Below are 27,941 nucleotides of genomic sequence, written 5' to 3'. Positions count from 1 at the left end.
ATTTAAAAGCATATTGTCTTACTTCAAATTAAATGAGGACTGGTAAGGGGGGGAAAAGTCAGTTCCAGCACTAGGACAGAGAGATTAGTGATAGCAGTGTCTGTAACAAACCAGGATGACATTAACATGATGAGATGTGCATGATGGCACCATTGCACGAACAGCAAAGTTACATATTTGCACATAATGTCAGGATGATGGTACCATCACAAGCATGTTGTCCTTTGACCCCCCAATCTGCCCACAGATGCCCATGCTGATTAAAGTTGCAATTCTACAGTAAAACACACTGATTAAGTCCCTTTGAAGTCAGTGAGATCTCAACAGTGCACATGACTGTACAATAACTTTTCTGATTATATGGCATAAAGTCAGCATCAACTCTTAGCAGCCACATAGACAGACCCTCTCCAGGATGAGTACAATTACTAAACTTTCTTAATGTTGTTTTTAGTCATGTTCATTCTGAAGAACTCAAAACTAAATGACTACCCTAGGACAAACTATTATAGATTATAGAAAACCAAAGGTTCTGAATAGACAAATATTGAATATTTAAGCCCATCATACTCATCGACTCAGCTGAAGCAATGATTAATATAAAATGAATCACTCAATTCTATAATGAATCATAAATTAATTAAATAAGTGTCACTGATGAATATACTTCCTGAGCTAATGAATGGAAAATATCAGATCTTCTGAATTAACTAAGTCAAGATTGGGCTGAACTGAGTTTAGTGACAAAATCCCTCCCAATGTGATTTGCAGCATTACTGAGATGCTGACATGGGGACAGTTCCCACTGCTGATTGCTCTCCCAGTGATTTGGTTTGTTTTATTTTATTTTAGTATGAGCTTTCTCAACTCCCTCACTCCAAGGGCTCTAGGCAGCATGCAAAATAAAGTCAGAGTGCAATACATCATCATCATAACGCTAGAAATAATAATAGTAAATTATAATGTGAACTTTTAAAAAGTGCCTTCTCAAGATTGGCATTAGAGGTGGAGGAACACCGTCGCCCTGGATCCTTCCGTATCTCCTCAAAAAAAGAAATGGCAAACTCACAATCCACTTCTTGACCAAATAGGATCTGCTGATGCTTCTTATAAGAACAGGAAAGCAAGACAGGCTAAGTGTTCCCCTAATCTATACCCCTCCTGTAAGCTCTTGACCACTGCCATTTTGATTATCACTCTGGCCAGATCCTAGAACTGTGCTAGAGCAGTGCTGTTCCAGGTTCAGAAAGGAGGAAGGGAAAACTATAATAGAAATAACGAAAGGTTCAGAGATTGATAGACGTGTGAAAAGAGCTGAGCTTTCTTCAACTCAGATTAAAATACAAGTGCAAGGAAAACAGGGCCCTCATATTCCCTTTCAGATGCAGGATGAACATTACAGACCTTATAAGGGATAAATATTCCCTGCAACACAAAGTGAGGGAAACCTGGCTCTTGGTGACTAGATGGGCATGTCTGTCTGGTCTTCTTGGCAACAACCCTGAAGTGTTTTTCTACTAGTTTCTTTGGAATATTTTTTCAACTTCCCAGTCTGGCTGGGAAGAACATGGGTATAAACAGACATCCACACTCACGCAGGGCTGCTGGCTTTTATGCTTTCCGAGGAGGAATAGCCCCACGTCTTCTCTTCTGCCACCACTCCATTGGGATTCGGTATAACCTGAAACCTATTTTCTGCCCAGCTTCAGTTAGATTAGTTAGCATATTCAAGCTTATTTTGTATCTGCCTTAAAATAAATAAACTATAGACTCAGATGCTCCCTTGGCGGGCATGCCCATAAGTATCTTTCTTTAATCTCTCCCCCACCCCCTTCCTTCCTTTCCTGAACAATTAGCCTGAAGAAATATTTGAAGCAATTCAGAAAGCTTGCTCGCTTTAACTGGTCTTAATGAAAGGGATTGCTCTCAGGATGGAGAACCTGTGGCCCTCCAGGCATGCTGAGAATCTCACTCCCATCTGCTCCGATCAGCTTGGCCAATGGTCAAGAATTGGTGGGAATTCTAATTACAGGTTTCCTAAACCTGGATAACACACCCAGCCTAGCATATATTTTCTCCCCATGGTTTGGTTTCAGACTAACAGGCATAATTTCCTGGTGCATTGCTCTAAATCCTTTTCAAATTGCTGGTGGGGTGGAAAATCAATTCCGCACGAGGTCGCTTGCCCACCAGGCAGCCTGGCCTATCCATGCCTTCTCAATATCTTACAGCCTCCTTCCCTCTCCCTGTCCACCAAGTCCTTTGGGAAGCTTCGCTGAATGAATCTGCCTCCAACACAAGCTCATTTCTCTCTCCGAGAGCTGGTGGCAGCTTAGGAATGAAGTGCAATTGCCTAGCAAGGACAGACTCATCAAAACGACCATAATACAGACAGGGGGGAAGTGAGAAAGAAAGTGGGGGAAGAGGGAAGAAAAATCAAAGAAATATTAGTGCTACATAATAGCCAATACACAATGTGAAATAGGAACCAGGGAGGGTGGCTTTATGAGCTCCTGGCTGCAATGGGGGGGAAAAAAAAGACAGAAAAAGCAACCGGAGGCAGGTGTGCAAAAGGAATGCCACATCTCCATCTTCTAGATGAGACAGGAAACCTGGTCTCCCGTTATTAGGATCATCAGAGATGTTCATGTTCTTATTGCTAGAGTCAGAGCAGTTAATAGACTGGATATAAGCAGGAGAAGTGGAGGAAGAATTACTGGCTCCTGAGTTTTTCTCCTTTGTAATGGGACCGGGAAGACGAGAGCATTTTCAGGCATTTGGTTCACAGCACGCAGTAAGCCAGCTGGGCTCCACCCTACAGACTAGCCTTCACTGAATATGGATGTTGTAAGGAAGCAGGGTTTTCCATGGTCTCAAAGACTGGCCGCTGGGTTTCAGATTTCGGAGGTGCCTGTGCATGTATGTCCCTAGGCTTTCCTCCTTCCAATGTCCATAGCTAAAGTTACCAACCCACATTGGGAAGCAGAGCCAGTGTGATGGCACAGATAGGGGTGGTAGGTAGATTCTCAAATGGAGAGTAATACTTCTGAAAGGCTTTAAGGCTCTCGTCCAAACCATTTTTTAATGGAAGTTATAATGGGGTGTTTCAAGGCTTTTCAATAATAAATAAGTAAGTCTGCTAGGCTGACCAGCTGAGCAAAACATACCTTTCCACTGGTTAGTTAGTTCATTTGTTTCTTTGATTTTTATCTTGCCTTTGTTTTCAGTCAACTCACGGTTGCATACATACCTGGCATACTTACCTAACAGTCCTGCCTATTTATTTATTTATTTATTTATTTATTTATTTATTTATTTATTACATTTGTATGCCACCCATCTCCCCCCCCCCCCGACGACGGGTGACTCTGGGCGGCTCACAGTTAAAATTAGAAACCCCATCAACAATTAAAAATGCCCCATAAATTTTCCCCACAACCACCACCCTGTGAGGTGGGTTGAGCTTACAGAGAATGACTGGCCCAGTCATTCAGAGTGGCCCCAGTTGGCTCCAGTGCCAATGGGAGGACTAGAATTTACAGTCTCCTGGTTTCTAGCCAGCCTCTTCGTCACTGTAGCAAACGGGTTTATGCGTTTCCAAAGATGTCTGTTGAGACCTAAGTGTTTTTGTGGGATTTCATTACTATTTTTAAAGAAGATTAGTTCTGAAATGGGGCAGAGTGGCAAATAAAGGTTGAATGCAGTAGAAAAGTAACAGAGAGAAGAAAAAGAGTTATTTCTCTAGTTCTACTTCCCGGTAACAACAAGAGAGATGCATCTGGCTGTTTCTTCGTAGTGTCTGAACTGACTCGCCAACTAAAAAAACATTGCTGTGTGCAGATGCCAGCCAAACAGTGAGGCTCAGCGGCACCAGATAAGGAGCAATTCTGCCACGGAGTTCATATATACTCACTAAAAAGTGGCTTCTGTAGGTAGAGTAGGTTGTGCACTCCCTCCGGCCTTCAGTTACTAGGTGCTGGCGTCAGTGTACCAGAAGATGGATTTCTCTCCACTTCATCCCATCTCTCAGCCCAAGTCATCAATGGAAATAAATCCTGTTAATTCACTGTTTAATTATTGCCTGCTGCTTTATTGTTTGTTTGTATTAGTTCATATGAATTTTTTATTATTGCGAGACAGAAAACAAGCCTCTAAGATTTACAGCATAAGGGATCCCATTCTGGAGCAAGCTGAACTAAATAACGGAAGAGACAATCGGTGATTTGTTACACGGAGGGAGAAAGAAATAAATAATCATGAAACAGAAGCTGATGGCACCCTCTTTGAAATATATAAATGGAAACTCTGAAGTGCCAAGACATTGTTTATAGAGTTACAGCAAACTCCACTGCGTTGTTTGATTTGATTCATTCAAGTCAAAATGCCCTAAATCTGATTGTGGGTCCTGACTGTTTTTTCTGACTGTCCTTTCTACACTGAATGGGGCATGGGCATATTTGCTGTTGAACCAATGGCCATCTGAATGAGGGGCCTGATTCTTCCTTATGCTCTGCGCCCTGGGTTCAAGATCTGTCCTAGATATACACTACCTGGGGGACAAAACATCTTGAAACATAATCTTTATCTCCCGAGGCACAAATGCCACTGAGGAACCCTTGACCTGGAGCTCCTGAGGCCACGTTTTGAAAGCCTCTCATCTGAAAAGCCCTCCTCCTGCTAGATCAGTCCATAAACCTGCTTGTTCCTAGCATAACAGTTTCTATCCTGCTCCCTCGAGAACTGTTTTTTCCAGCTTTGCTCCCGTTAGAGTCTGTTGGACTACAACACCCATTCCTTTCAGCCACCACAGTCAATTATCAGAAACGATATTGTAAAGGCTCGTAAGCATTTTACAGAAGCTGCTACCTCCCCTGCAATTTGTCCTTGTCTTCTAGTGCTGCTGAACGCGAAGGTACTTCTTAGCACGTTATTTGTTTAAAATATTTGTAAAATATTTATGTCCAGACCATAAGCAATCCCCAAGACAGTAAAACACAAAGTTAAAAACAATATATAATTCCAGTATCAAAATTAGAATAAGAACAGAGAATGACACGAATCGGAGCTATACAGCAAATCTTCAGAGAAAACTCATTCAAATGAAAGACCCTGTAAGGAAAAAGACGTCTTTGAGCTTGGCAGAAAAATGATGATCAAGAGCTTGCAAGGAAACAGCATTAAGGGTATCCCATAAACTAGGCACCCAGTGAAGGAAGACCTATCCCCACCATGTGCGGCAATAACAGAATGTTATTCAGAATCCATTGTGCAAAACAACACTGAACATCCTGGCCATATCCTAAAGAGGACAGTCCTCTATTCGAAGACATCTTTTACTTCATACTTCCCTAGCCTGATGTCCTGCAGGTATGCTGGACTATGACCCCCAGAATTCACAGCCAAAAGATCATGGAAGAACCATAAAACTGGAGAGTATTGAAGGCCTTGCAGTTATCATCAACACTTGGCACCTGGACAAGTGTTGAACAAGAGACATGCCCATTACCTGGTCACCATCTATGATATGACACTCCAATTTACAGTAATTCTTTATAAATTTGTATTGTACAAATAGAAGCCGTGGACATTTCTATGGAATTTAAGTGAGGCTCATTAACTCATCCTCACTTTCCCACAACTTCCAGCAAAAACAACTGACATACCAAATTATACTACAATCAATGGAATGTGGTTTTGATCTCTTTAGAAGCACTAACCACTTCCCAACTTGAGGAAAACCTCAGAATAACAGTGCAAATGTTCATTTCATTGACAGCAAGGTAATAGGTCATCTCTTTGGGACACACACAAGTGTCTCTCCCTGTCATCAAATTCAGGTCACACAGAATGGGCTAAGACAATGTGTGAACTTGGCAGTCACACAGCATACCGAGATGAGAACTGTGCCTTTATTTTGCTTCTGTACTCAACTGTGTTATCCAGGAATGCCAAGTCAGAGAGCTGTTTGGTCTCAGCAGCAATTCCCATAGTATCTCTGAGGCTGTGAGAAACACCATTGTGATTGCAAATGTTGCTGTTGAGTATCCACAATCATTTGCCCCCCCTCCCCCCCATTAGTATTCCAACATAAGTTAATGTAAGGAAAGTTTGATAATAATTCAAGGATACTAATGGGCCACCTACATAACAGTCTGCCCTACTTTGTTCTCTCCAGATGTGTTCAGACCTGAATTCCAGCCTAAGAACTGTAGTCCAACACATCTGATGGGCAACAGATTGAGGGAAGCTGTGATAACAATGAAAAGTCCCTTTGGAATTAAGAGCACTGTATTTTCACAGTATTTTCACCATGGGTTTTCAAATGTATTGCTTAAACAAGGATTATGGGCAGCTACGGAAAAAGCAAACACACAGCAGGCTGTTCTAGTCACTAAGCCGCCTTGGTATCCTAGATTTTTCCCCTAAATAATGTTTCTCCAGAAACCTCTTAGCAATACTGTCAGATAATATATGCATTCTCCTAACTGATGAGGTATACCCCAGAAACCTAGAAGGAAATTGTTATGTCCTCTGCATCTACATCTGCTACCTGCTACTACCCAATAGTACCCGTTTCTTCCCATCAGCTAGTAGGCTATACCCAAACCTAGTATTTTCCTGGGACTGGACAATATGATTCAGAGCACTTTTTCTGAGGAATGAGTCCCTAGTACTACATCTTGCTGGATAGCTCTTCCCCACTAGCAAATCACTGAGCTATATGAATTCAGTTTAATAACCTCTTGGGGATGAAAGGCAGGTGGGAGCTCCTATAAAGATATGGGGGAAGGGGGTTTGAAAAAATGGATGTATGGGGATGTCAGGTATCAGGGAAGCTGTTGAATCAGCCAGCATCTGAGCTGTTGCATCTCCCATTAATGAAGCATTTTATCACAGTGCAGAGAGAGGAATCCCAGTTCGGGATGATATATGCCCAACGATGGCTAGCTGCCTGCACAAGCTATGATTCTCCTTCAAGTTGAATCATATTTTTGGAGAGGTCATAAAACATGCCATTCAGAAGTGGTTCAGTGGAGAACACCAGCACTCTTCTGCTTAGCAGTCTCAATGTGAGGCTTGGCCAGCAAAAGACTCAAGAGTTTGCAGGAGGGTGTTGTTGAGGGGAACAGCTCAGTTAGGCTTACAATAAGCCCAAGCTCTGGTGCAGAAAATTTAACCAAAGTCTGTCTCCAGAATAATATATAAGGTCTTTATTTCTGTACTCCTGTGGGATTTATAATCTATCTGTGATTCAACTCACCTCACAGGGTTGTTGTTGTGGGGAAAATAGGAGGAGGAAGGAGTATTAGGTATGTTTGCCACCTTGTTTATAAAAAATAATAAAGGTGGGATAAAAAAATCTAAAAAACAAAGCAAAAACAGAATTTTCAGATCCATTACTGAACCGTTTACAGATCATTCTAAACTATGGTTTGTTTAATCATGACTCACTGAATAAATTACAACTGGCCAGCTCCATACAATATATTAAGCCACGGCTTACAAATCACAATAGCTTGATTCATACATTACACTAAACCACAATGATGCAAACCCCATTATAGACACTGTCAAATCTTCTTGGATGTGCCAAAACAATGGGAGAAAGATAGTCCCTCAGATAACCATGCCCAGTATCATGAAGGCTTTATAAGTCACAAGTTCCTCCCCATTCAGACCCCAACAGACTTCAGATATTGGGACCAGACCTCAACAACATCATCTGATCAGCCTGGGGTCAAAATGTACAACAATGTATCATCAGCATTTTGATGATACCCGACCATGACAGAAGACTCACCCAGCAGCTTCATGTAGAATTTAAACAGGAGGGGTGAGAATGTTGAGCCATGGGACATCCCATGGAAGGGCTTCAGGCTCAAGCTCTGACCCCCATCTATACCACTTTGAACTGCCCTTGGGGAAAGGAGGAGAACCATCATGCCTCCCACTGCCATACCTTGCAGTTGGTCCAGAAGGATACCATGCTCGTGGTATTAAAGGCTGCTGAGAAGTCAAGGAGAACCAGAACAGTTGCACCACCACTATCCTGTTCTGCCAGAGGTCATCAACAAGCATAATCAATGCCATCTCATACTATGTCCGGGTCTGACTAAACAAGGATCCAGGTAATCTGCTTCCTCTAGAGCCCTTTAAAGCCGCAGTCCAACCACCTTGGATCTAAGAAGCTTCCCTAAGAAGGGAACATTGGAGACTGTGCAAAGGTAATCCAGCACGCTGGGTACAGCAATGGCGTCTTGAGGTTGTTGTGGTAAGGGGGGAAACCTGTCTTGTACTGTGCCTAGATATAAGTGCATTTTTAAATTTAATTTAATTTTATATATCATATTTGTCACCGCCCATCTCGTTAGAAAGCGACTCCGGGCGGTTTACAGAGAAGCTAAAATCAATTCAAAATACAATATAAAATAGTCCCGAATAAATAAGAAATAAATATAGTCCAAGAATTGATATTAATTGGCAAATAGCTCGGGGAGCATCACCAGGGCACCAGCCACTCCCAGGACTGATTAAGATTCTTGTTGCTCCATGCAAGCTGGCAGAGCCAGGTCTTTAGTCCTTTCGGGACGGCTGGGAGGGCAGGGGCCTGCCGCACCTCTGGGGGGAGAATATTCCAGAGGGCGGGGGCAACGGCACAGAAGGCTCTCCTCTTGGGTCCCACCAGCCGACATTCCCTCGCTGATGGGACCTGCAACATGCCCTCTCTGCCTGACCGGGTGGGACAGGTTGATGGGGGGGGGGGCGGGGTGAGACGGTCCTTCAGGTAGCCTGGCCCCATGCCATGTAGGGCTTTAAAGGTGATAACCAACACCTTCAATTGGACCCAGAAGCAAACTGGGACCCAATGCAGCTCACGGAGCAGAGGTGTTATATGTGCCATTCTTGGGGCACCCAAGATCGTCCACACAGCCGCATTTTGAACCAGCTGTAGCTTTCGGATACTCTTTGAGGGTAGCCCCGTGTAGAGCACATTGCAGTAGTCTAACCAAGACATCACCAGGGCATGAGTAACTGACTGGAAAGCCTCCTGATCCAGGAAAGGATGTAACTGGTGCACCGCACGAAATTGGGCAAAGGCCCTCCTGGCCAGGACTGCCACCTGCTCCTTGAGCAGGAGTTGTGAGTCCAGGAGGACCCCCAGATTACTCACTGGGTCTGTCTGAGGCAGTGCGACCCCATCCAAAACCAAAAATGGTAAATCCTCGGATACAGAGGGGCCTCCAATCCACAGCCACTCCATCTTACCAGGGTTCAGCTGAAGCCTTTTGCACCCAATCCAGACCCCCACAGCCTCCAGGCACCACGAAAGGGTGGTCACGGCATCACTTACCTCACCTGGGATGGAGATGTATAATTGCGTATCATCAGCATACTGATGATACCTCATCCCATGATGGCAGATGATCTCACCCAGCGGTTTCATGTAGATGTTGAAAAGGAGCGGAGAGAGTACCAAACCTTATGGCACCCCACAGTGGAGGGGCTGTGGGCTGGACCTCTCACTCCCAATCAACACCGATTGGGATCAACCTTGGAGGAAGAAAGAGAACCAACGCAAAACTGTGCCGCCCACTCCCAACTCCCTAAGTTGGCCCAGAAGGATACCATGGTCAATGGTATTGAAAGCCACTGAGAGGTCAAGAAGAGCAAGGATGGATGCACTACCCCATACTGCTCCCGCCAGAGATCATCCATGAGTGCGACCAATGCTGTTTCCATCCCATATCCAGGCCTAAAACCTGACTGAAAAGGGTCCAGATAATCTGTTTCCTCCAGTATCCTCTGGAGCTGCAACACCACCACCTTCTCAACCACCTTACCTAAGGGGAGGTGGGAGACTGGACAAAAATTGTCTGATACGGTGGGATCCAGTGATGGTTTCTTGAGGAGGGGATGCTCCAGCGCCTCTTTAAAGGCAGCTGGGAACACTCCCTCCCTTAGGGGTGAATTCACCATCGCCCGGACCCACCCACATGTCACCTCCTGAATAGCCTTAACCAACCAGGAGGAGCATGGATCTAGTTGACAGGTGGTGGCATTGACCGTCCGGAGGACCATGTCCACTTTTATATCAAATAAAATACTAATACTCTAACTCACTATACAGTAAACAGAAGATGGCTATGAAATCTGGCTTTTGAAGAAAGCCAAGATGCTGAATGAATATAACATAGTACATTCACTGCCCTATTACATGCCTTTACATATCATCCAATTCTATATGGGCTTATAATTCTACTGTATCTAACCATTTTATTTTTATTTATTATTCAATTTGTATGCCTGGACCCACCCACCCATAACCATGAAGGCTGGGAAATTATAGGAGGTACAGCCCCACGCGCCTGGAGGGCACCAGGTTGGGAAAGTCTTGCCTCCAACAGGAAACCTTATTACCACTGTTGGAAATATCCCTGGGGCTTTGGGACTGGAAATATTTATTCAGCTTTGTGTGGTCTGTAAAACGTTGAGGAGGGTGTTTGAAAGAATTGATGCTGCTACCTCAGAATTGCAAACAGTTTTCTATCTCTGATTTTTATTTTTATGAGTTCCTCATGCATTATTTTGTACTTTAGGTGCAAACAAAGCCCTTCAACAAGGGGCAGCCATACATCCAGTTTTGGACTTCCAATTTTGTAGTCCCTGCCCCCACCCCTTCATTCCCCTTGCTTGTAAAACATCCACATGTGAAAAGGGGGACCATGTCAGAGAAGGAACTCCTGCTCTCTTCCCCGAGAAGGAGCGTTAAGGAAAACTTCTCAGTGCAGAATGATGGAAATATCATGAAGTCAGCTCACATCGCCTCCGCCCCAACACCTCTCCATCACTTGGGTGTTTGTGCACGCATGTGTGTGTGTGTGTGTGTATGCGTGTGATGAGAAACAGGCCCATGCACCTGTTTCATGCCATTATTTTCTCTGTCATTTGCCTCCCTACTCTCACCCCTCCAAAGCATTTCCCCGGGAAGTGTATATTTTACCTTGACACCTCTTTTTTATTTATTAGCCTGCGGCTGGTGGTAGTAATAACATCCCTCGGCCGTGTACGGATCAGGAGAACGGAGAGAAAGCAAACGCAGTCCCCCCCCCACCCCGTCTGCTTTTCTTCTCTTTTTTTTCATTCACATCTGCTTGGGCCCTTGAGGGTGGGGTGGGGGGAAAGGGAAGGATTGAATCTTATTCTGAATGGTAAAATTAACATAAAAACCAACCCACATGCAGGTTTCCATTCCAGGGTTGATGTGGAGGACCAAAACAAAGGAATCCAACTTGGGGCAATTTCTTTTAGGTGTGTGCTTTGGTGTAAATTTGCAGGTCAGAGAGCAACATGCCTCATTCCGTGCTTGTTCCATGTAGGGAATGAATGTGCAACAAAGCAGGCAATACAACGCAATTACACATGCCCATAGAAATCAAAGTGATTGTGGGAAATCTGACATAGATGCCACCTGCACTTTTGGCAACCCTGGAGATGTGCTGATGATCTGCCCTGCGCTAAAATCAGAACTGTGAGAAGGGACCAGGGCAAGGAATCGTATTGATATCGTCATTTAGAGGAATCTGTGCAGGGTTATTCTATTTCCAACCTCATGTTTTGAGCTGGGGTAACCAATAAGGACAGCCCCATGGCAGAGGCTGAAGGAAATGATCTACCGGGAAGTGATTCAGCTCAGGAATATAAAGATAGCTGAAGGGTGCAAGCAATTAAATTAAATAGAGGACCTGTGTTTTATAGATGTCCCACCTGTTTCATAAATGGTTGTAAACACCACTCGAAACATGTCAACTAAATTCTTTGGACGCCAAAGGGAGAAAACCTCATAATCTTGACAATAAAAAATGCAGTAATAATAATGATGAATTATGAATTTGTTGCCTTTTCATGATACCAAAAATTTGCAGGCTGGGTGTCCCCTCTTTCCTCCACCCTATTTCTTCATTGCTCTCTTTTCCATAGAGAACTGACTTGTAGGGCTGTGCAAATCCTTCAAAAGGAGTGCTTTGCACAGCATGATAGCACATACAAAGCACCTCTCTTTAAATCAATGAAGAAGCCACCTCTTTTTCCAGGCTTGTGCAACTGTTTTGTAAGCTACTCCTGGTTGCCTCCCCATGCTTGCCCAGCTACTGGGAAAAAGGTAAGACTGATTAGAGACTGATCAGGCCATCTCTGTTAGTATGGTATACATTATATACACACATACTATATATACATACATGCACGATTCAGATATTTCTTGATTTATGTTTATACTGTACTTTTCAAAAAAGAGAGCAATTAGAAATTTGCAAAAGCCACAAATCTCAGTACTTACAGAAATATGTATAACTGAATAATAAAATACCAATTAAAATAATAGCTAACAATATCACACGTGCACACGCACACACACTCATGCTTTACTGTTTTTCCTTGTTTAGAACTTCTTTGTTTTTCAAACAGTAATCTGAGCCAGCTAGTGATCATTTAGGGAAAGTGATGATATATCAACACTACATAGACAATCAGATCTGATTATATCCTAAGAGTTGAGAATAAGCACATTTAACTGAGGTAGAAACATGATGTTACACAAAGCTCTGATCTTCTGATTTAGCAAAAAAAAAAAAAAAAAAAAACCAAAATCACCCAGTCATGATAAAGAAAAGTAGTCAGGTGCTTAACCTCTCCCCTCTGATTATTTTTCAACTCTTTTCTACTCATAGGAGGAAAAGAGAATTCCCCTGTATTTTTTCTCGCTGCAGACAAAAGATATTTCTCAACATGAGGAGGAGGCCAATAATAAGTGGGCGGGACATTAGCTGAAGGATATCTCTTCTTAGGCTGGTGATCTAGATCCTTGCTCACTGCCTATCTAATTTTATTTTTTTAGATTCTTTTACTTTGAAACAAAACAAATGAGAAGCTAAGCTGACGCAAAGCAAAGCACCGTTTTGGCCATAACTTGTATTTTCAACAATGTCTCTGGGCACTACATAGACCTCAGAGGTAGAGGTGTGCAGGATTGGAATCTGAAGCAGCGGGTGCTTCAGGTCTGGTTGGAGGCACTTTTTCTGTACCAGCCAACTGCCGACAGAGAGGATGCAGCACCCCTGCCAGATCCAAAGCATCTTTGCCCAATAGAGATCAGAAAACTACACGCCTCTATTCAGAGCCCTTCTTAGAAGATAAAATGGTGGATGGCTGGAGCCCAGGACTTTGTCTGGCTTCTGTAAGCCAGGTGTTTCGTTACTGGATGCTCCCAGCAAAGCAGCTCTTTTGGAAGAATGACCCTACGTGCTCTCAATGTTCCAAAGGCGCCCATTAGCTGGGAAAAAGGACATGCAGAAATGCGGATCTTTTTATCGCCTTCGCAGAGGTCTCATCACAACTGTCAAAATGAAAGATGCCTTTTAACAGGAATAAAAACATTCACAAAACATACTTGCACCATGTTTAGGTTTATGTTTTTCATCCCGTACAAACGGTATTCTCTGTTCAAATGCAAAGACACCAATGTGCCCAAAGCTACTCATGCAAATTCTTGGTCATTCTGGGTTAGGATTTAAAGTGTGTTCTTCTAGTCCATGAATCCGTGTTCACTGAGCAGACTACGTTGGCCGTATTAGTTGTTTTGTCCCAGAAGTCTTATTCTGAACTAGAATAATAACCAGAACTTATTCTGAATTAGAAATAACCAAATATCTACCTCCTTAGTTTGTCTATTCACTTGTCCACAAATTGCAGTGTGACCCAACCAAGGTTTATGGAAATCTAAAGACCATATCCTCTTTTCCAATTTGCTTCCTCCCTACAGGTGGCATGAAGGAAATGTTATGATCACCATTGTTCTTATTAAGAGAGAAATTAGAAGAAGAAAAAAAAAGAAAGGGGAGGAAGATGACATGTTTCCCTGTAACGCTGAACACAACTGATGACAGGAATCAAATCAAACAATCATAGCCAAGTGGCCAACATCTGAAATCCCATTGATCAGTGCTATTACTGAGGGAGTTTTGTTTTTTGGCTCATTGGTTCAATATCAAAACAGCACCCACCCCCAATCTATTTTTTCCTCCAGCTTCTGCTCAGTATTTTTATTTGTGTGTGCAGATGTGTGCTGCTGAGGTCAGGCACAATAATTCTTTCATCTCTGGGGAAAGATTCTCAACTTGTCTCTTGCCTTTTTTTCCAAACTGCTGAGCCATCAGATCTCAAAGGTAACTCAAAGCAGAGAAGGGAATCCATAAAAGAATAGGAAATTCAAACAGATTCCATTTTGCCTGATATTTATTGCACTCCATATTGAGGAAGAAGGGGGAGAGAAGGTGGGGGAGGTTGTGTGTGTTTGCTTATTTTCTACTCAGCCGTTTCGAAGTTGAACTGCAAAAGTTGCTCTCCAAAACATTTCCCTCCCAAGGAACAGAAGAAACAACCCGGCTTCCCACCTGTAATTAACAAAGAGGAGGAAGTGACTAGGCTAAATGGAAGCAGATCTTAATTATAATAATTAACAATGGAGGGTACAGCTGCCTGAGGCTGTGAGTAGTGCACAGGAAATAAAGATTTTCATATGCACACAGTGGGATTTTAGAGCGGCAACGTAACTACTGTGGTTCTTTCTCATTACTACCGCCCTGTGTCCACCCCCTCCTGTGTCCGAGCATCTTCTGAGGGTACCTTAAGCAACACAACTAACATCTGTCATGTGTGATCTGCAGCCTTGTTATGAGAGGGCCAGCCGGTTTGGGCAGTGGGCCACAAGTCAGGAAGATCTGGGCTCTGCTCCAAGATCTGCCACTGGCGTGCAGTGCACATGACCTCGAGCTGGATTTCCAAGGACACTAAGAAGTTTCAAAGGCCTGTTCTGAACTGCCCAGCATCTGACATCTGACAATCTGTTTTTATTCTTCTCTACAAGTCCAAGGATAACAGAGAAGCCTAAAGGGACTATGTATTCTAGGCAGCCTTTTCAGTGGGTGCTCTTTTTGTGCCTAAACAGTGTCCATCTTCTCTATTATTCTCTCCCTCCCAGTCCACCTCTATCTGAGCTTATTGTTGTAGGATAACCAGGCTGCCAGACAGTAGAGAAAACTGCCCTGCCTTTCAGACCCTCGCGATGCATTCTCATGGGAACAAACATTCCATCTAAGCTCATTCAATGCCATCCACTTCCTAGCAAGACCCGCTGTTATTCATTTGCTGCCATTTCCCCCATTACTGATTCAAGTGGGAAGCGCAGCAAAATGTGGCCATGTGGAAGGCACCCATTCATGGTGCCAGACAGCTAGCCACCGTCTTTTCTAGAATATTCAATTCTACTCTACCCACTTCTGTGCCCTCTCCATCAGCAATCAGCAAGCATTCAGTGCCACTGACCTTGATCAGTTCTCAGTTGGCTCAGATGGGTGATTCTTTATACGCTGCCCCCACTTTCCTAAAAATATTTTTGAACTTCTGCCAATCGTTGGGTTTTCCCCAGAGTTATGGATACCTTCTTCTTTTGTGTGGGTAGTGCTGGGAAACACATTTAAAGAATGTTCTTTATCTCAAAGGAAGGCTAATTTTTTTTGCCACAATCATTGATCTTTAAAATAGGAGAGTCATCTTAAAAACACTAAAATACAGTAACAGATGCCCTCCAGGCAGAGGGCCAGGGTGACTGAAAGGCAGTTTGGACATCCTCATCTCCACCTCTTTGAGAGTATCATTTACACCCATCCCTCCATTAAAACAAATGGCTATGGCCCTACTTCTCAGTCTGGTACTGGCTCATTGTTAATTATCAACGTTTATCTTCCACCACTACAAGGAAAAGCTGAAATCAGTGTAGTATGGATGGAGCTAGAACTGTATGTTGGCAACCTTTTGGAATACCCAAATACTGTGCTACTGGGGTGATGACTTTAATGCTAGGTTGGGCCCTGATGATTATACACTTTATACCAAATTTCACCAGTGCCCACCAACTCAGGACTTCAACTCAGCTTGCACCCAATTTATGCATCTACCCAAAGATAAGAGATCAAATTATGCTTGATTCTGCCTCGCAAAAATGGTGAATAGGCTTAATCTCCTTATACTAAATGGTAATAGATGCCAATGAAGTGTTTTGCCCTCTCAACATTTCCTTTTATGGCAGGGAACAACTTAAATTCAGAGCCTCTTCCGTTTGGGTAAATACAGTACAGCCCTCTAGATATAGCTGAACTATAACTTCCAGCTTCCATCATTATTGACGGACGGGCTTGGTCCTTCAGCCACATCTGAATAACCACCAGTTCTTTGTCTGAGATATTGAATGTCAAGTTGGGGACTTGGGGAAGGAAACCATGGAGTCAAAGACCTAACTCCAATTTTTCTGAAAGCATAAAAACAAGCATTTATTTATTTGATTGTTTGTTTTTAAATTTATAAGCCACCTAACTCCATTATGATTCTGAGCAGCATACCATATAGAACATTTAAAATAAAACAATTCACACCATACAAAAAGAACATTTAGACAAATGCAACCATTATCTCACAAATCAGATATCCCACAAGGGGCCTGCTACCCACTCTACCCAAAGCCTAGGAAAAGAACCAAGTCTTAAGAACTTGTCTAAATAAGGTCAGGCCCCACCCAGATTTCATTCCAGAGGCCAGGTGCACAACAGAGAAGTCAACTTCCCATCAGGTGGCATTGCTTAATCAGTGGGACCTGGAGCATGTCAATGCCGCCAGGTCATATAGGACAGGCAGAAACAATGGAATCTAGAGGGTGGCTCAAGTAATCAGGACCAATTCTCTGAAGGGTTTTATAAAAGATAAGCAACACCTTGAATTGCACCTGGAAGCCTATTGGTAACCAGTGCAGCTCCTGGAGAAGAGGTGTTACATAGTGTCAGCCCTTCAAGGTAGACCAGACCAGGAAACCAAGTTATGAAAGGCAATATTACTTTTATTATAAGGCTACAGCAAGAGAATCTCGCAAGTCTGAATGTGCCTCCCCCTCCCTCCCTTTATCTTCCAGAGAACTACGGAGGGTCAAGCCTGAGACACTTTCTCAAATTACATTTCTACCTCTGACTCAAATTTCTTTTGTCTGACCATTGTCTTGGTTATGGCTCTTCCTCCTGTTCCTCAAGGTTATTCCTTCTGCCCATTATACACAGGCAAACTGAGGCATGCCCAAAATGGCCCTTGCTGCTGCATTCTGAACCAGCTCCAGTTCTTGAGTGATTTTTAACAGCAGCCCAATGTAAATTGCATTGCAGTAGTCCAAAATGAGGTGACCAAAGCATGAATGATTGTCTTAAGGGTCTTCTGATCCAGAGATGGATACAATTGGTATACTGAATGAATCTGTGCAAAGGCCTTCATGGCCACAGCTGCCACCTGCTCACCCGTACCCTCAACCACACCCCCACAGTCACCACAATTGCCTCCCCAGCCACACCTGTCACAAACACTCAACAGCTGGAGGAGAACCCATCCACTCCCACCTATGCATTCCCAACCCCCAATATTTGCTTCCCTCCACTCCCTAACCCCCTTCCCCAAGGCACCAGGCAGGACAGGCTGTAAATCAACAGCGGGATCAGTCCACACCAGATCCTTGCAGTCTGAGGTAGCAAGACATGGAGACTAGATGGAAAATTGAGAATTGGAGGACACCTGACAGGGCAGACAGGGCAGAAGCCGTGGAGGACAAAAAGCAGGGCAGTTGCAGGGCCTGGGTTAGGAACACCCAGTCCCTAAACCCACTCTTGTTCCTGCTGCCCCAGTTCCCTCCAACCATGCCTCAAATGCTGAGGAAAACAATACAACACTGCCTTACAACACTTCCTGGGGGCCAGAAATTCACAAATGCTCCTGCTCCAGGGAAGAAGATGGCAGTCCCACCACCTCACAGATGCTGGCAGTTGTGTAGACCAGTGTTGTCCAAACTTGGCCACTTTAAGATGAGTGGACTTCTTATGGCTACATGCTGGCTCGGGAATTCTGGGAGTTGAAGTCCATTCATCTTAAAGTGGCCAAGTTTGGACAACACTGGTGTAGACAGAGCAAACCCCACTCCAAAGACCACTTGAGGAGTCAACAGAACCAGCTACATCTAAGTGAAGTAGCTGGTGAAATCGCTTCCAAAACCTGCACTAATCACTCTCAGACCTCGCCACACTAGCTTCTGTTTTTGCCTCTGCTTTAGCTTCCCAACTTGAACACACCTCCAGCCACCACTCACCTGCAGCAGGCTACTGCTGCCACCACCACCAGAACTCCCTCTGAAAGTGGGACAAGCAAGGAGCAGTGGGAAAGTTTTTAGTGGACGCACAAACCACAATCACATCTCCACTTCAAAAACTCACACAACTCATGACAGTTTGCCCATACAACCCCACTCAGTTCCAGATTTCTGCAGACACAGTCCTTCCGGTTGTCATCTTGACATGAAGTGTGGTGAAAAGCTTTCTTAGCATGAGACACCCTTATATTTCCCAGCCGAACTTCTGGCTTCTCTTGATTGCTCTCGGCCAGCCTATCCCAACTGACGCCCTTCAGATATTCACCTTGAGCCTGACCTACAGCAAAAGGAGAGCACAGGAAAGCAGGAGACCATACAGTACAGGGCACTTATCCCACCTTCAGAGAGGCAACCTAAATCCAAGGACAGGCAGACAGGGCAGTGAGGCTGCCTCCATATAATAGCCACGGTCATTTTAAAGAAGGTGAATAGCCATGCTCCCTCTTTGCTGTTGTACTGTAACTGAGCCACCCTTCAGACGAGGCCACGCAGAGCAAGCACGCCGAGGGAGGGAGCAGGAGAAGCTGCGTGACTGCCTCGTCTGATACTTCAGTGGGGGATCAACTCCATCATAGTTTAATCAATAGATTAATCAGCTAAAGATGTAATTAAGGAATTGAGGACCAGCCTGAATGAGCTGCAAGTTAAAAGTATCCCTATTAGCTTGTTCTGAGATAATTTGGACCGCCCCTATGCTGCTAACATAAGGAATGAAAAAATGTATTAAAGATGGCCTTGCCTTTTAATATTGAGCAGTAGCTTTTGTTTATTAAGTTATCTCACCCTTCCTTCAATATCTCAGAAAAGTGCTTATATTGGATACAGATGCAATTTGGTGATATTGAAGAAAATGTGAAATAGCTTAAATACATCAAGGCTAGGCTGGCATGCAAGTGTATTTAAATTTCAATCGATAGAAAAGTTAAAAGGCAGATGATTTGCCAACTAAAAATTCTTTACTTATTAAAAAATACCCAATTATATAAATTATTTTTCCTGGTCTTTTTGCTTGACATCTAATCCCCTCTCTTTCTCTTAGAAGCCTTTCTCAGCCTAAGTAACAGTCACTTGACTGTTAATGCAGTTAGCGCAGAGAAACCAGAAACAGAATTAAACAGAATAAACTCTGGGTCGGCATGAGAGACATTCAGAAAGCTTATGTGGCTTCACTACCTCAGAACAGTCCAATGCCAGCAAGGACTTTTTCTTAAAAATAAAACAACAGCTGGTCCAATCAATGTCCTTGGCCACTTAAGACCATCATTTTAATATCCCACAATTGCCGGTGGTGAGAGACGCTGGGAATTGTGGTTCAGCAACATCAGAAGGGTCTCAGGTTTTCAATCCCTGTCCTAGAGTGACACTAAGGGTCACTGTGGAAAATTAAAATAGCAACCCCCAGCCAATTGGCTATGTTAAACTATCCCTCATCTGTGTCATCTGAAAAAGTAGGCACTCGCCTATCTTAAAATTCACCTATCCTCTAATAAACATTCCATGAAGAAAATTGTTATGTGTAGGGCAGTGTTGTCCAAACTTGGCCACTTTAAGATGAGTGGACTTCAACTCCCAGAATTCCCCAGCCAGCATGAATTCTGGGAGTTGAAGTCCACTCATCTTAAAGTGGCCAAGTTTGGACAACACTGGTGTAGGGAGAAAGGTGTGGGAGCCATGTCTAGATTATCTTGAGTGGGAATCTCCCATTCTTGCACTTTATGTGTATCAAAAGTCAAGTTCTTCAAATGAAGCTCAACTCCTGGTGACTACCTGGATAAATCCATGCCGTTTTCCTGAAAACAGCACAGAAATAATTACTACTGCTTTCTTTCAAGATGCATCTGGAATGACTACAGAAAGCCTGCTCTTAGCTAGAACTCCAGATTATCCGCAGAACTGGTTCACAAGAATGATATAACGGAAAGACTGTTTTACATAGCACAAAATCAAATTATGAAACTCCCTCTCGCTACATGCCTGATGATGGACCATATTCATTGGTTAATAATTTAATCCCCTTTTGGTTAAGTTTGGAGTATAGGAACTAGGAACAGTAGAAGGTACCTTTCAGATGTACACTGTAAAGGTAAGTTTGTTCACTGTTAACTACAAGATGAGCGGAGAATCTGTGGCCTGTCAGATGTTGTGGGAATCCAATTCTGTTAGTCCCAATGCAGTATGTCCAATTGACCGGAATGATGGGAATATGTGTTGTAACCACATATGGAAATTCCTCACTCCCGAGCTAGAGACTCCTAACACACAATCTTTTGAAGGATATTCTAACCCTGAATTTAATGCTACCATAAATGTGTTTGTCTTTAATGTACTCCAAGATTCTTTTTCTTTGACAGAAAACAAACTGACACCTCCTTACCGCTGCTCCCACCAAGAATTAGAGGAAAGGGTTTTAGGTGAAAGAATGTTGTTTTCAAAAAGATTTGAGACTGGACATTTCCCCCCTAGAAATTAAACACTGCAGTCATCTATCTTTACATCAAATGTAGGGTGATATCATAAAATGTATGCATGCCCACATTCTAAACTTGCATTCATTGTGCTCCAGTAGAACATTTTAAAAAACAACTTATATATAAAGTTGCACTGATTTGTCTCTGATTTACACAGGTCTTTTCTTGCAGGGTCAGATTTATAGAGAAGAAAGTATCTGTTACAATGCTCATGAATGTAACAACGTATGAAGGTGATATGTGTTTATCTATGCTGTTATTGGCCTTATAGAAAGAAGCCACAAAAGGGCTATGCATACATAGGAAGGCAGCTATTCAACAGGTGCAGAAATGGAGGCGTTGTGATGCACAGGTTGTGATCTCATCTGCTGAATTTCTGCTGGCTATGTTTAATGGCCCACAAGCCTCACCCAGAAATAAAAATGGCACCCTATAAAGATTTCCACAAGGACTTGAGTAGCAATCTGACTGCACTCTTCCGCAGGCAATTAGAAGAAGTGCCCATCAGGGCTCACGCACAGCATTTTACATACAAAGCCAAAAGGTACTTCAGACCACTTACAGTACATGTAGCATGTGCCTGCAACATATTTTTCCCCCAAGATCATATGGCAACTATGAATGGCAGTCATGTAATCCTGGGGAAAAATACACTCTTTTTCCTTTGAAACTGAAGAGCTGCACAACCTTAGTCGCCCTCACATCCATTTCTCTGATTTTGTATGGAAACTGTTACACAGGCGATATGGTAGATCAGCCTTCCTAAGGCAGGGCTCTCCAGAGCTGTTAGCCAGCATGGCCATTAGGCCCACTCGTGTCTATGCTAAAGAGACGAACATGGATTCTTCTACATATGCAGGTACTTGTGTCTAGATGAACATGGGTCCTCTTCTGCACCTCATGACAATGTAAAGCAATCAGCTATAAACAGTAGAACCACTTTAATAAAGAAAATACTTCGTTAGCAGGAGCTGGGGCATAGGATCTTCCAGACACAGAGCTATTTCTCAGTCACATGGCAATCCTTCCTGCCGGGATTAGAAAGACCCCCGAGTCATTTGTTGACCAGAAATAACCCCAAGTACTCCTGGAGAAGATGAGCGTGTTGGCATGGTTCCTGTCCTTTGTTAAAATGAGGCAAAGCTTGGTCCTTAGCTTTTATTGTCACAAGTGATATTGATCTCACGCACAAGTTCCTGGTTAGCATTACCTTTAGTAGAAAAGGAATAGCTCTTCCAGATTCACAAATCAAATTCAAATATTTACTTCTGCCAGCAAGCATTTCACATCTGGGTCTTGTATTGCAGAATAATGCACTTTGTTTTAGGTTGCTTTCTAAGCTTGTGCTGTTTAGGCCATCCTTGATCCTTTGCACATCCTAGTTTTGCACGCTGGATATCCTGAATACCTGAAGCAAGTGGTGAGTACACCTTAGTTTCTGTTACTCCCATCCGACTGGAGACTTTTAGTTGTAATTATGACAAGGAGTTGTGATCATCGCTCTTCTTGCAGCCATGACTGACAAAAGTGCAAATGTGCAGGATCAGCAACTACCCCATTCTTTCACAAACAAGCCATCACGGTTATAGTTTTTATCTATTTGTTAGTTATAATACCTGTTGTTTTATACATAGAAAATGTAGCACTTCACACAAATTCATCCTTATGGGTTCAGAGATCACTGTCAAGATGTTCAAGCAGAAGCCGTGGAAGATGTTCTCAGTGTTTTTGAGGTCACCATTTTCTTGCCCTGTATGATTACAAGACCTTTCCTTACGACCTCCAATCATTTCATCTTAATCATACTTGCACCTTGATTGCCCATCATTTATCCACACGCCTCTCCACATTTTTGTAGTATCGCTTGAAAGCAGAATAAAATAATAAAACGGAAAGGAAAAAAGTCCAGCTTCAAATACTGGGCTTGGAATACTGCATACAAATGAAAGGCATTTATGTGAAATAAGCAATTGTGCACATATTGTACTGATCTGAATAATTCATTCTGCAGAAACTCATCTGCTATGGAGCACCTTCCTTTCACTACCTGCCATCTTCACTGGCTCCTGGCTCCAAGCCTATGTCTGAAACAACAACAGAATATGAGAGAGAAAGAGAAATTCAGGAAACACAGTCAGGTTCCAGGAAGGTACGGTATTACCTGTTCATCCATGATATTAAGCCAGCTACAAATTTGCTACTCCTTTGTTACAAAAAGCAAATGGGGACAAGTAGGTGGTGAACACTGACAGTGAAAAAAGCTTCTGTGTGTTCTGGACAGGACTGAGGAGAGATCTGATCGTGTGGACCATGTCCATGTTCAAACCTGTTGGTATTTCTAATAGCTGTTTATTTAAATTCAGCTTAACAATCAGAGATGTGTCTTTACAAATTTTCAATCCAAGTAAAGTTATTAATGTGTGCCAGTTGCATCCTTTCCTTGATCAGGAGGCCCTTCAGACAGTCACTCCTGCCCTGGTCACCTCACAATTGGATTATTGCAATGTGCTGTACATGGGGCTGCCCTTGAAGTCCACCCGGAAGCTACAGCTGGTTCAAAGTGCAGTGGTGTGAGCAGTAACAGGTACCTATCAGTATGCCCATGTGTCACCACTGCTACGTAAGCTGCATTGGCTGCCAGTCAGCTTCCCCTGGCAGTTCTTTTATAGAGAACGTAGGTAATTTTTAGCTCCCCCTCCTCCATCTATAGTACCATCCCCAAACATTATGCTTGATCTGACACTTCAGAATCTGGGGGCAGAAAGCAGGCTACGTCCCTGATTATAACCAGCTCAAAACATTCATAACAATTTATAGCCAAGCCTGTTTCTTGCATAGCCTGACCCTGTGTTCTGTTTCAGGTATGTAATGAATGTTGGGAATTTATTTCCACCACCTCCTGAACAGGTAGATTCCCCAGCTGTGGGGAGCATGTTGGTAGGACAGGGGGCAGATCAGCGACCTTCCCTGGCACACTTTATTTTGTTCTTTTGCAGTGCTGTGTTTCCAAACGAAATGGAAAAGTCAGCTTTGGAGGTTGGTGATGCTGCAGAAAGGTGCTTCTGATGTCAGATTTTCCCCTCCAGGAGGAGCTTTCAAAATATTGGAGCCTCCGACCTACAGCATAGTGTCTGTCAAGTAGGATTCCCCAACCAATTATTGCTATTGGTAAACAACTCAAAATCAGAATGCTTTGCCTATTGGCAAATCACCCCAAAATCTACTGATCATTCCAATCTATCAATGTAGTCCATTCCCGCAGGATAGCAGATCTCCATTATTGGCCTTCTTCTTGCTTTTCTTGCTTACGAGGATTGGCAGTGAGGTGTATATGATAGGGTGAAGGGCTAGATTTTGCCAGATGCCAATGAGCCAGGATTGATTCAAGTCAATTCATCTGGAAGGGTAGCTAAATACAGGGAAATCCAGCGACTGATAAAGGGCATACAAACTGTGTTATCAGTGTGAATAAAATGTTTGTGGGAGGGAGCTGTGAGCAGGGAAATGGATTAAAATGTTTTCTTTGAGCCTTCTATGAGTTATCAGACACAGATGGACTGAAATCTCTTTTATCCCACCCTACCTGTAAGAAAATAAGTCTTCAGCATAATAGACATTTATGGTCAAATTACTGTATTGCATTGAAGAGACAGCTAGCTAATAAGCTTATGCCTGGAGCAAGCAGACTTTATGGTGTATAGGCTGCCATTTTGGGGGACCTAAGTAAAATAAATATACAGATGGTTGATAACAAGCAGGCCAAACACAAATGGGTCTCATAAACTAATTGATTAGATGGATGCAAATCAGAACTAACATCTGTGCAAGGTTTTTGGTTATATTCCCCCATTAATTCATGGATCAAGTTTTGTCAGAATGAAAAAAAAAGTTTCTAAACTGTGCATCCTGGGGTCATTGTTGGTATGCTCTGAGAAATAAATTCATCAAACCATTTTAAGTTCCTGTGCACCCAAAACATCCATAAAAGAGATTTCAGTGATGACACTGTTCTTGATTTGCCTTCTTCCAGTCAGTCTCTGTTAATGGCCAGTAATTCATCTCATTGAGTCCTGAAATCCATTCCAACTTAAAGATGAACCTGGGCTATCAAATATGCACAGAATTAACCCCTCATATTTCCAGGTAGCCCTGGGAAAGACCCCTGACTGGAATCCTAGAAAGCTACTATGGATCAGTCAGAGACGACTGGAGGGCAGGAGTTTTCCAATCTTGTGCCCCCCAGTTAGGTTGGATTCTAACTTCCATAATTCCAAGCAAGCAGAACCTTCAGCCCATTAGATATGATGGCTGGGATTATGACAATGGAAGCTTAATACAACTGAGGAACACCAGGTTGGGAAAAGCTGGGGTGCTTCTCAGTCTAAGTTATAGCCCTAGGATTTGCTGGTGGTCTCTCATCCAAATAGCAACCAGATCTAACATTCCTTAGCTTTTTGAGATAAACCAAGCTTGGCAAGATGCTACTCTCTAGATGGACAAGATGTTACCGAGCCGGGTAACAAAATGTTTGCAAGAAAACAACCAAGCTCAGAAAACACCAAGGACTCCACATTTTCTAAGTAGAATGCAGAGATGTGCCCTGCATTCCTCAATACTGGTATTTCTTCCACCCAACCTATGTTGAATAGTAATTCATATAGAAACTCAGGGTGGCAATTTGCTATTCCTGTGTTTTTTTTTTTCCCAAGGAAATAGTGAAGTGCCTTTGATTTAATCCAAGGGGGAAGAGAAATGTATCACAGGAACTAAAAGTTTTAGAAACCCATGTAAATCAGTCCTTTGGCTTTTGTGCATTTTATACAATAAAAGAGCATTCTGAAAATGGATATGAGATACAGATTGCCGGACAGAGTCTGGTGTGGGCCAAGGGGCATAGCCATGCAGAGTTCCCATAGTTTAGGTGCAGCAATGTTGCAGCTATCACAATAGTCTCTCCTTCCTTCTCTTTCTCTCTCTGGCAGACTCCTGCCTCTTACTATCATGCCATCAAATTCCAGCTGCATTTTTACACTCTGATAGACTCACTCATTTTTTTTTTAAGTCAAATCCCAAAAAATGAAAAAGAGGAGGGGCAAACATACTGGCCCTACTCTCTCCAGTACTGTTGCTGAGTCACTGCTAAGCCTCCTATGACTTTCAGAGGCTGAAAAAAAAAATACTTTCAAAAAGCTTTTACACATAGAGTGGCTTGCCCTACCTCTGCTACAACCCCCTCCCCCCTCCCTTCAACAGCCATGTCATCAGGGGAAGAGATGTACTTTCAGACTTGCAAGATTCTGTTAGTGTAACCTTACAATGAAATTACAGCTAGTATTTCTGGGTGTGCTTCTTGTCTGGACTCCCTCACAAGGCCGACATCAATGTTGCAAGTCTGAAAGTACATCCCTCCCCCCTTTTTACAGTCCAATAAACTAAGAAGGGTCCCTTCTGAGACGCTTGCCATGCCCCCATGCCTTCTGTGGGCTCAGCTGCCTCTTATCTGAACGTTGTCTAGTCTGTGGCTCTTCCTTCTGTCTCCCAAGGTCATTCCCACATATCATTACACCAATGCGATATAGGCCAGGACTACTTTTATTGCAACAGCTATAGCTACAGAATCTTACAAGCCTGAACATGCTTCCCTCCTCCCTCACTTAGTCTCATGTCCTTCAAGGCCATTCCCTTTTCCCTCTACACACATATACACACAATGATCAAGTGAGTAATACGGAGACATTCAATGAGGTTCCTCAAAAGGAAGAAGCATGACTCAGGAAGATAGGCATGCCTGAGTCAGTGCTGTCCAAGAAGGGCCTTAGAGTCAGACTTCTGTTGACAAACAACTTTCTAATTTGGGACCTGATTTCTTGAAAGAATGCTGCTTCTGATTTTCTGATTAACCTTTGGACCCATACAACTGCCCTCAGCTCTGATTTGAGGATCTTGGCTTTATCTGCACAAAGTCTCTGCTTCTGAAATTTGTTTGTTTGTTTTCCTGGGCTCTCCCATTCTTGCACTCTGGGGAGATTTCGGCACTCGTAACTGCCGGTACAGGACCCTACCAGCAATGGTATGTTTTTCCCCATATGCCCTGTTCAACCAAAAGAAAGTTGCATAAGAGTTTGATAGTGTCAGGCAGGCAAAGTTTCTTCCAATAAAGAAAAGCAGATGCACTTAATTACCATCTGGCTAGAAGCTACTAGCTCTATAACAAGTGAAGCTTCTCCTACATTGGCCCCTAGAGGGTGCTGCTGAGAAATCTTCTTTAAGGATGGAGAATGCCATCACAGACCTACGGTTCACATATGATGGTTAATGACAACCTTATGCAGAGTTTTACATTTTCACAGTAAGTGTGTCCGGACAAAGGAGTCACAGACTGATCAGAAAATCAGCATCTTCTAAATAAGGATGCTTAAGGAGTTTGATTGTGAGAATTCCAAGATAAATTGCCTTGATCCTCGCTTAAAGGGCCAATCAGAATTCAGTCCCTCTCTGGCTTTGGGAAATGTTCCAAGACACCAAAAATGTATCAAAATGGATTTACAAGGACATATTTTCCACATAATTTATTAAACTGAAAATTAATTCAGACTGCGATCCGGACTAGAGGGCAAAGCCTCAATATTATATACACAGGACAAGAAATTGAACTGGGAGTGGATGGTGGCTTGCAAGAAAGCACTGTATCCTATGTGGTACCAGTTTTGCTCTTTACATACACATACAAAAGCAAGAAGCAAATGAGGGGAGATACTAATGTTCATTCCACTCCCCTGTCTTGACTCTTTTCCCCAAAGATGTATATATTTTCGTCCAATCAATTAGGAAGAGCTTTGTAGCACCTTGAGAAATTATATGAGTCCTGTGATTGCCAAGAGTGCATCTGCCAGACCTAAGATATATGCACTTCATCCCCCTCCCTCTTCCTGATATTGCCCATCATGTTTTTTCAAGTAAAGGGAAAGATTGCTCTGCACTCCAATGATTGCTAAACTCGAGTTTCTGCAGCGTGCGAGCTGCATCGGGGAAGAAAGGATGCAATTTGTCTTGGGGAGTGGCACTTGATCAATTCTATTTCAAAACTCTAATTATATCAACAAAGAGCTCTACATGGTGCTGCTGGCTGAGATTCAAGTTTTTGTTTATTTATTTCCATGCACATCCAAGAAGTTCTCCCCTTT

Source organism: Python bivittatus, unplaced genomic scaffold (assembly GCF_059951505.1).
Source record: "Python bivittatus isolate LINGU-HERP-01145 unplaced genomic scaffold, Pbiv_v1 ctg000220_np1212, whole genome shotgun sequence".
NCBI lineage: Eukaryota > Metazoa > Chordata > Lepidosauria > Squamata > Pythonidae > Python > Python bivittatus.
The sequence above is the reverse complement of the archived record's forward strand: the minus strand, read 5'-3'. Positions refer to the sequence as shown.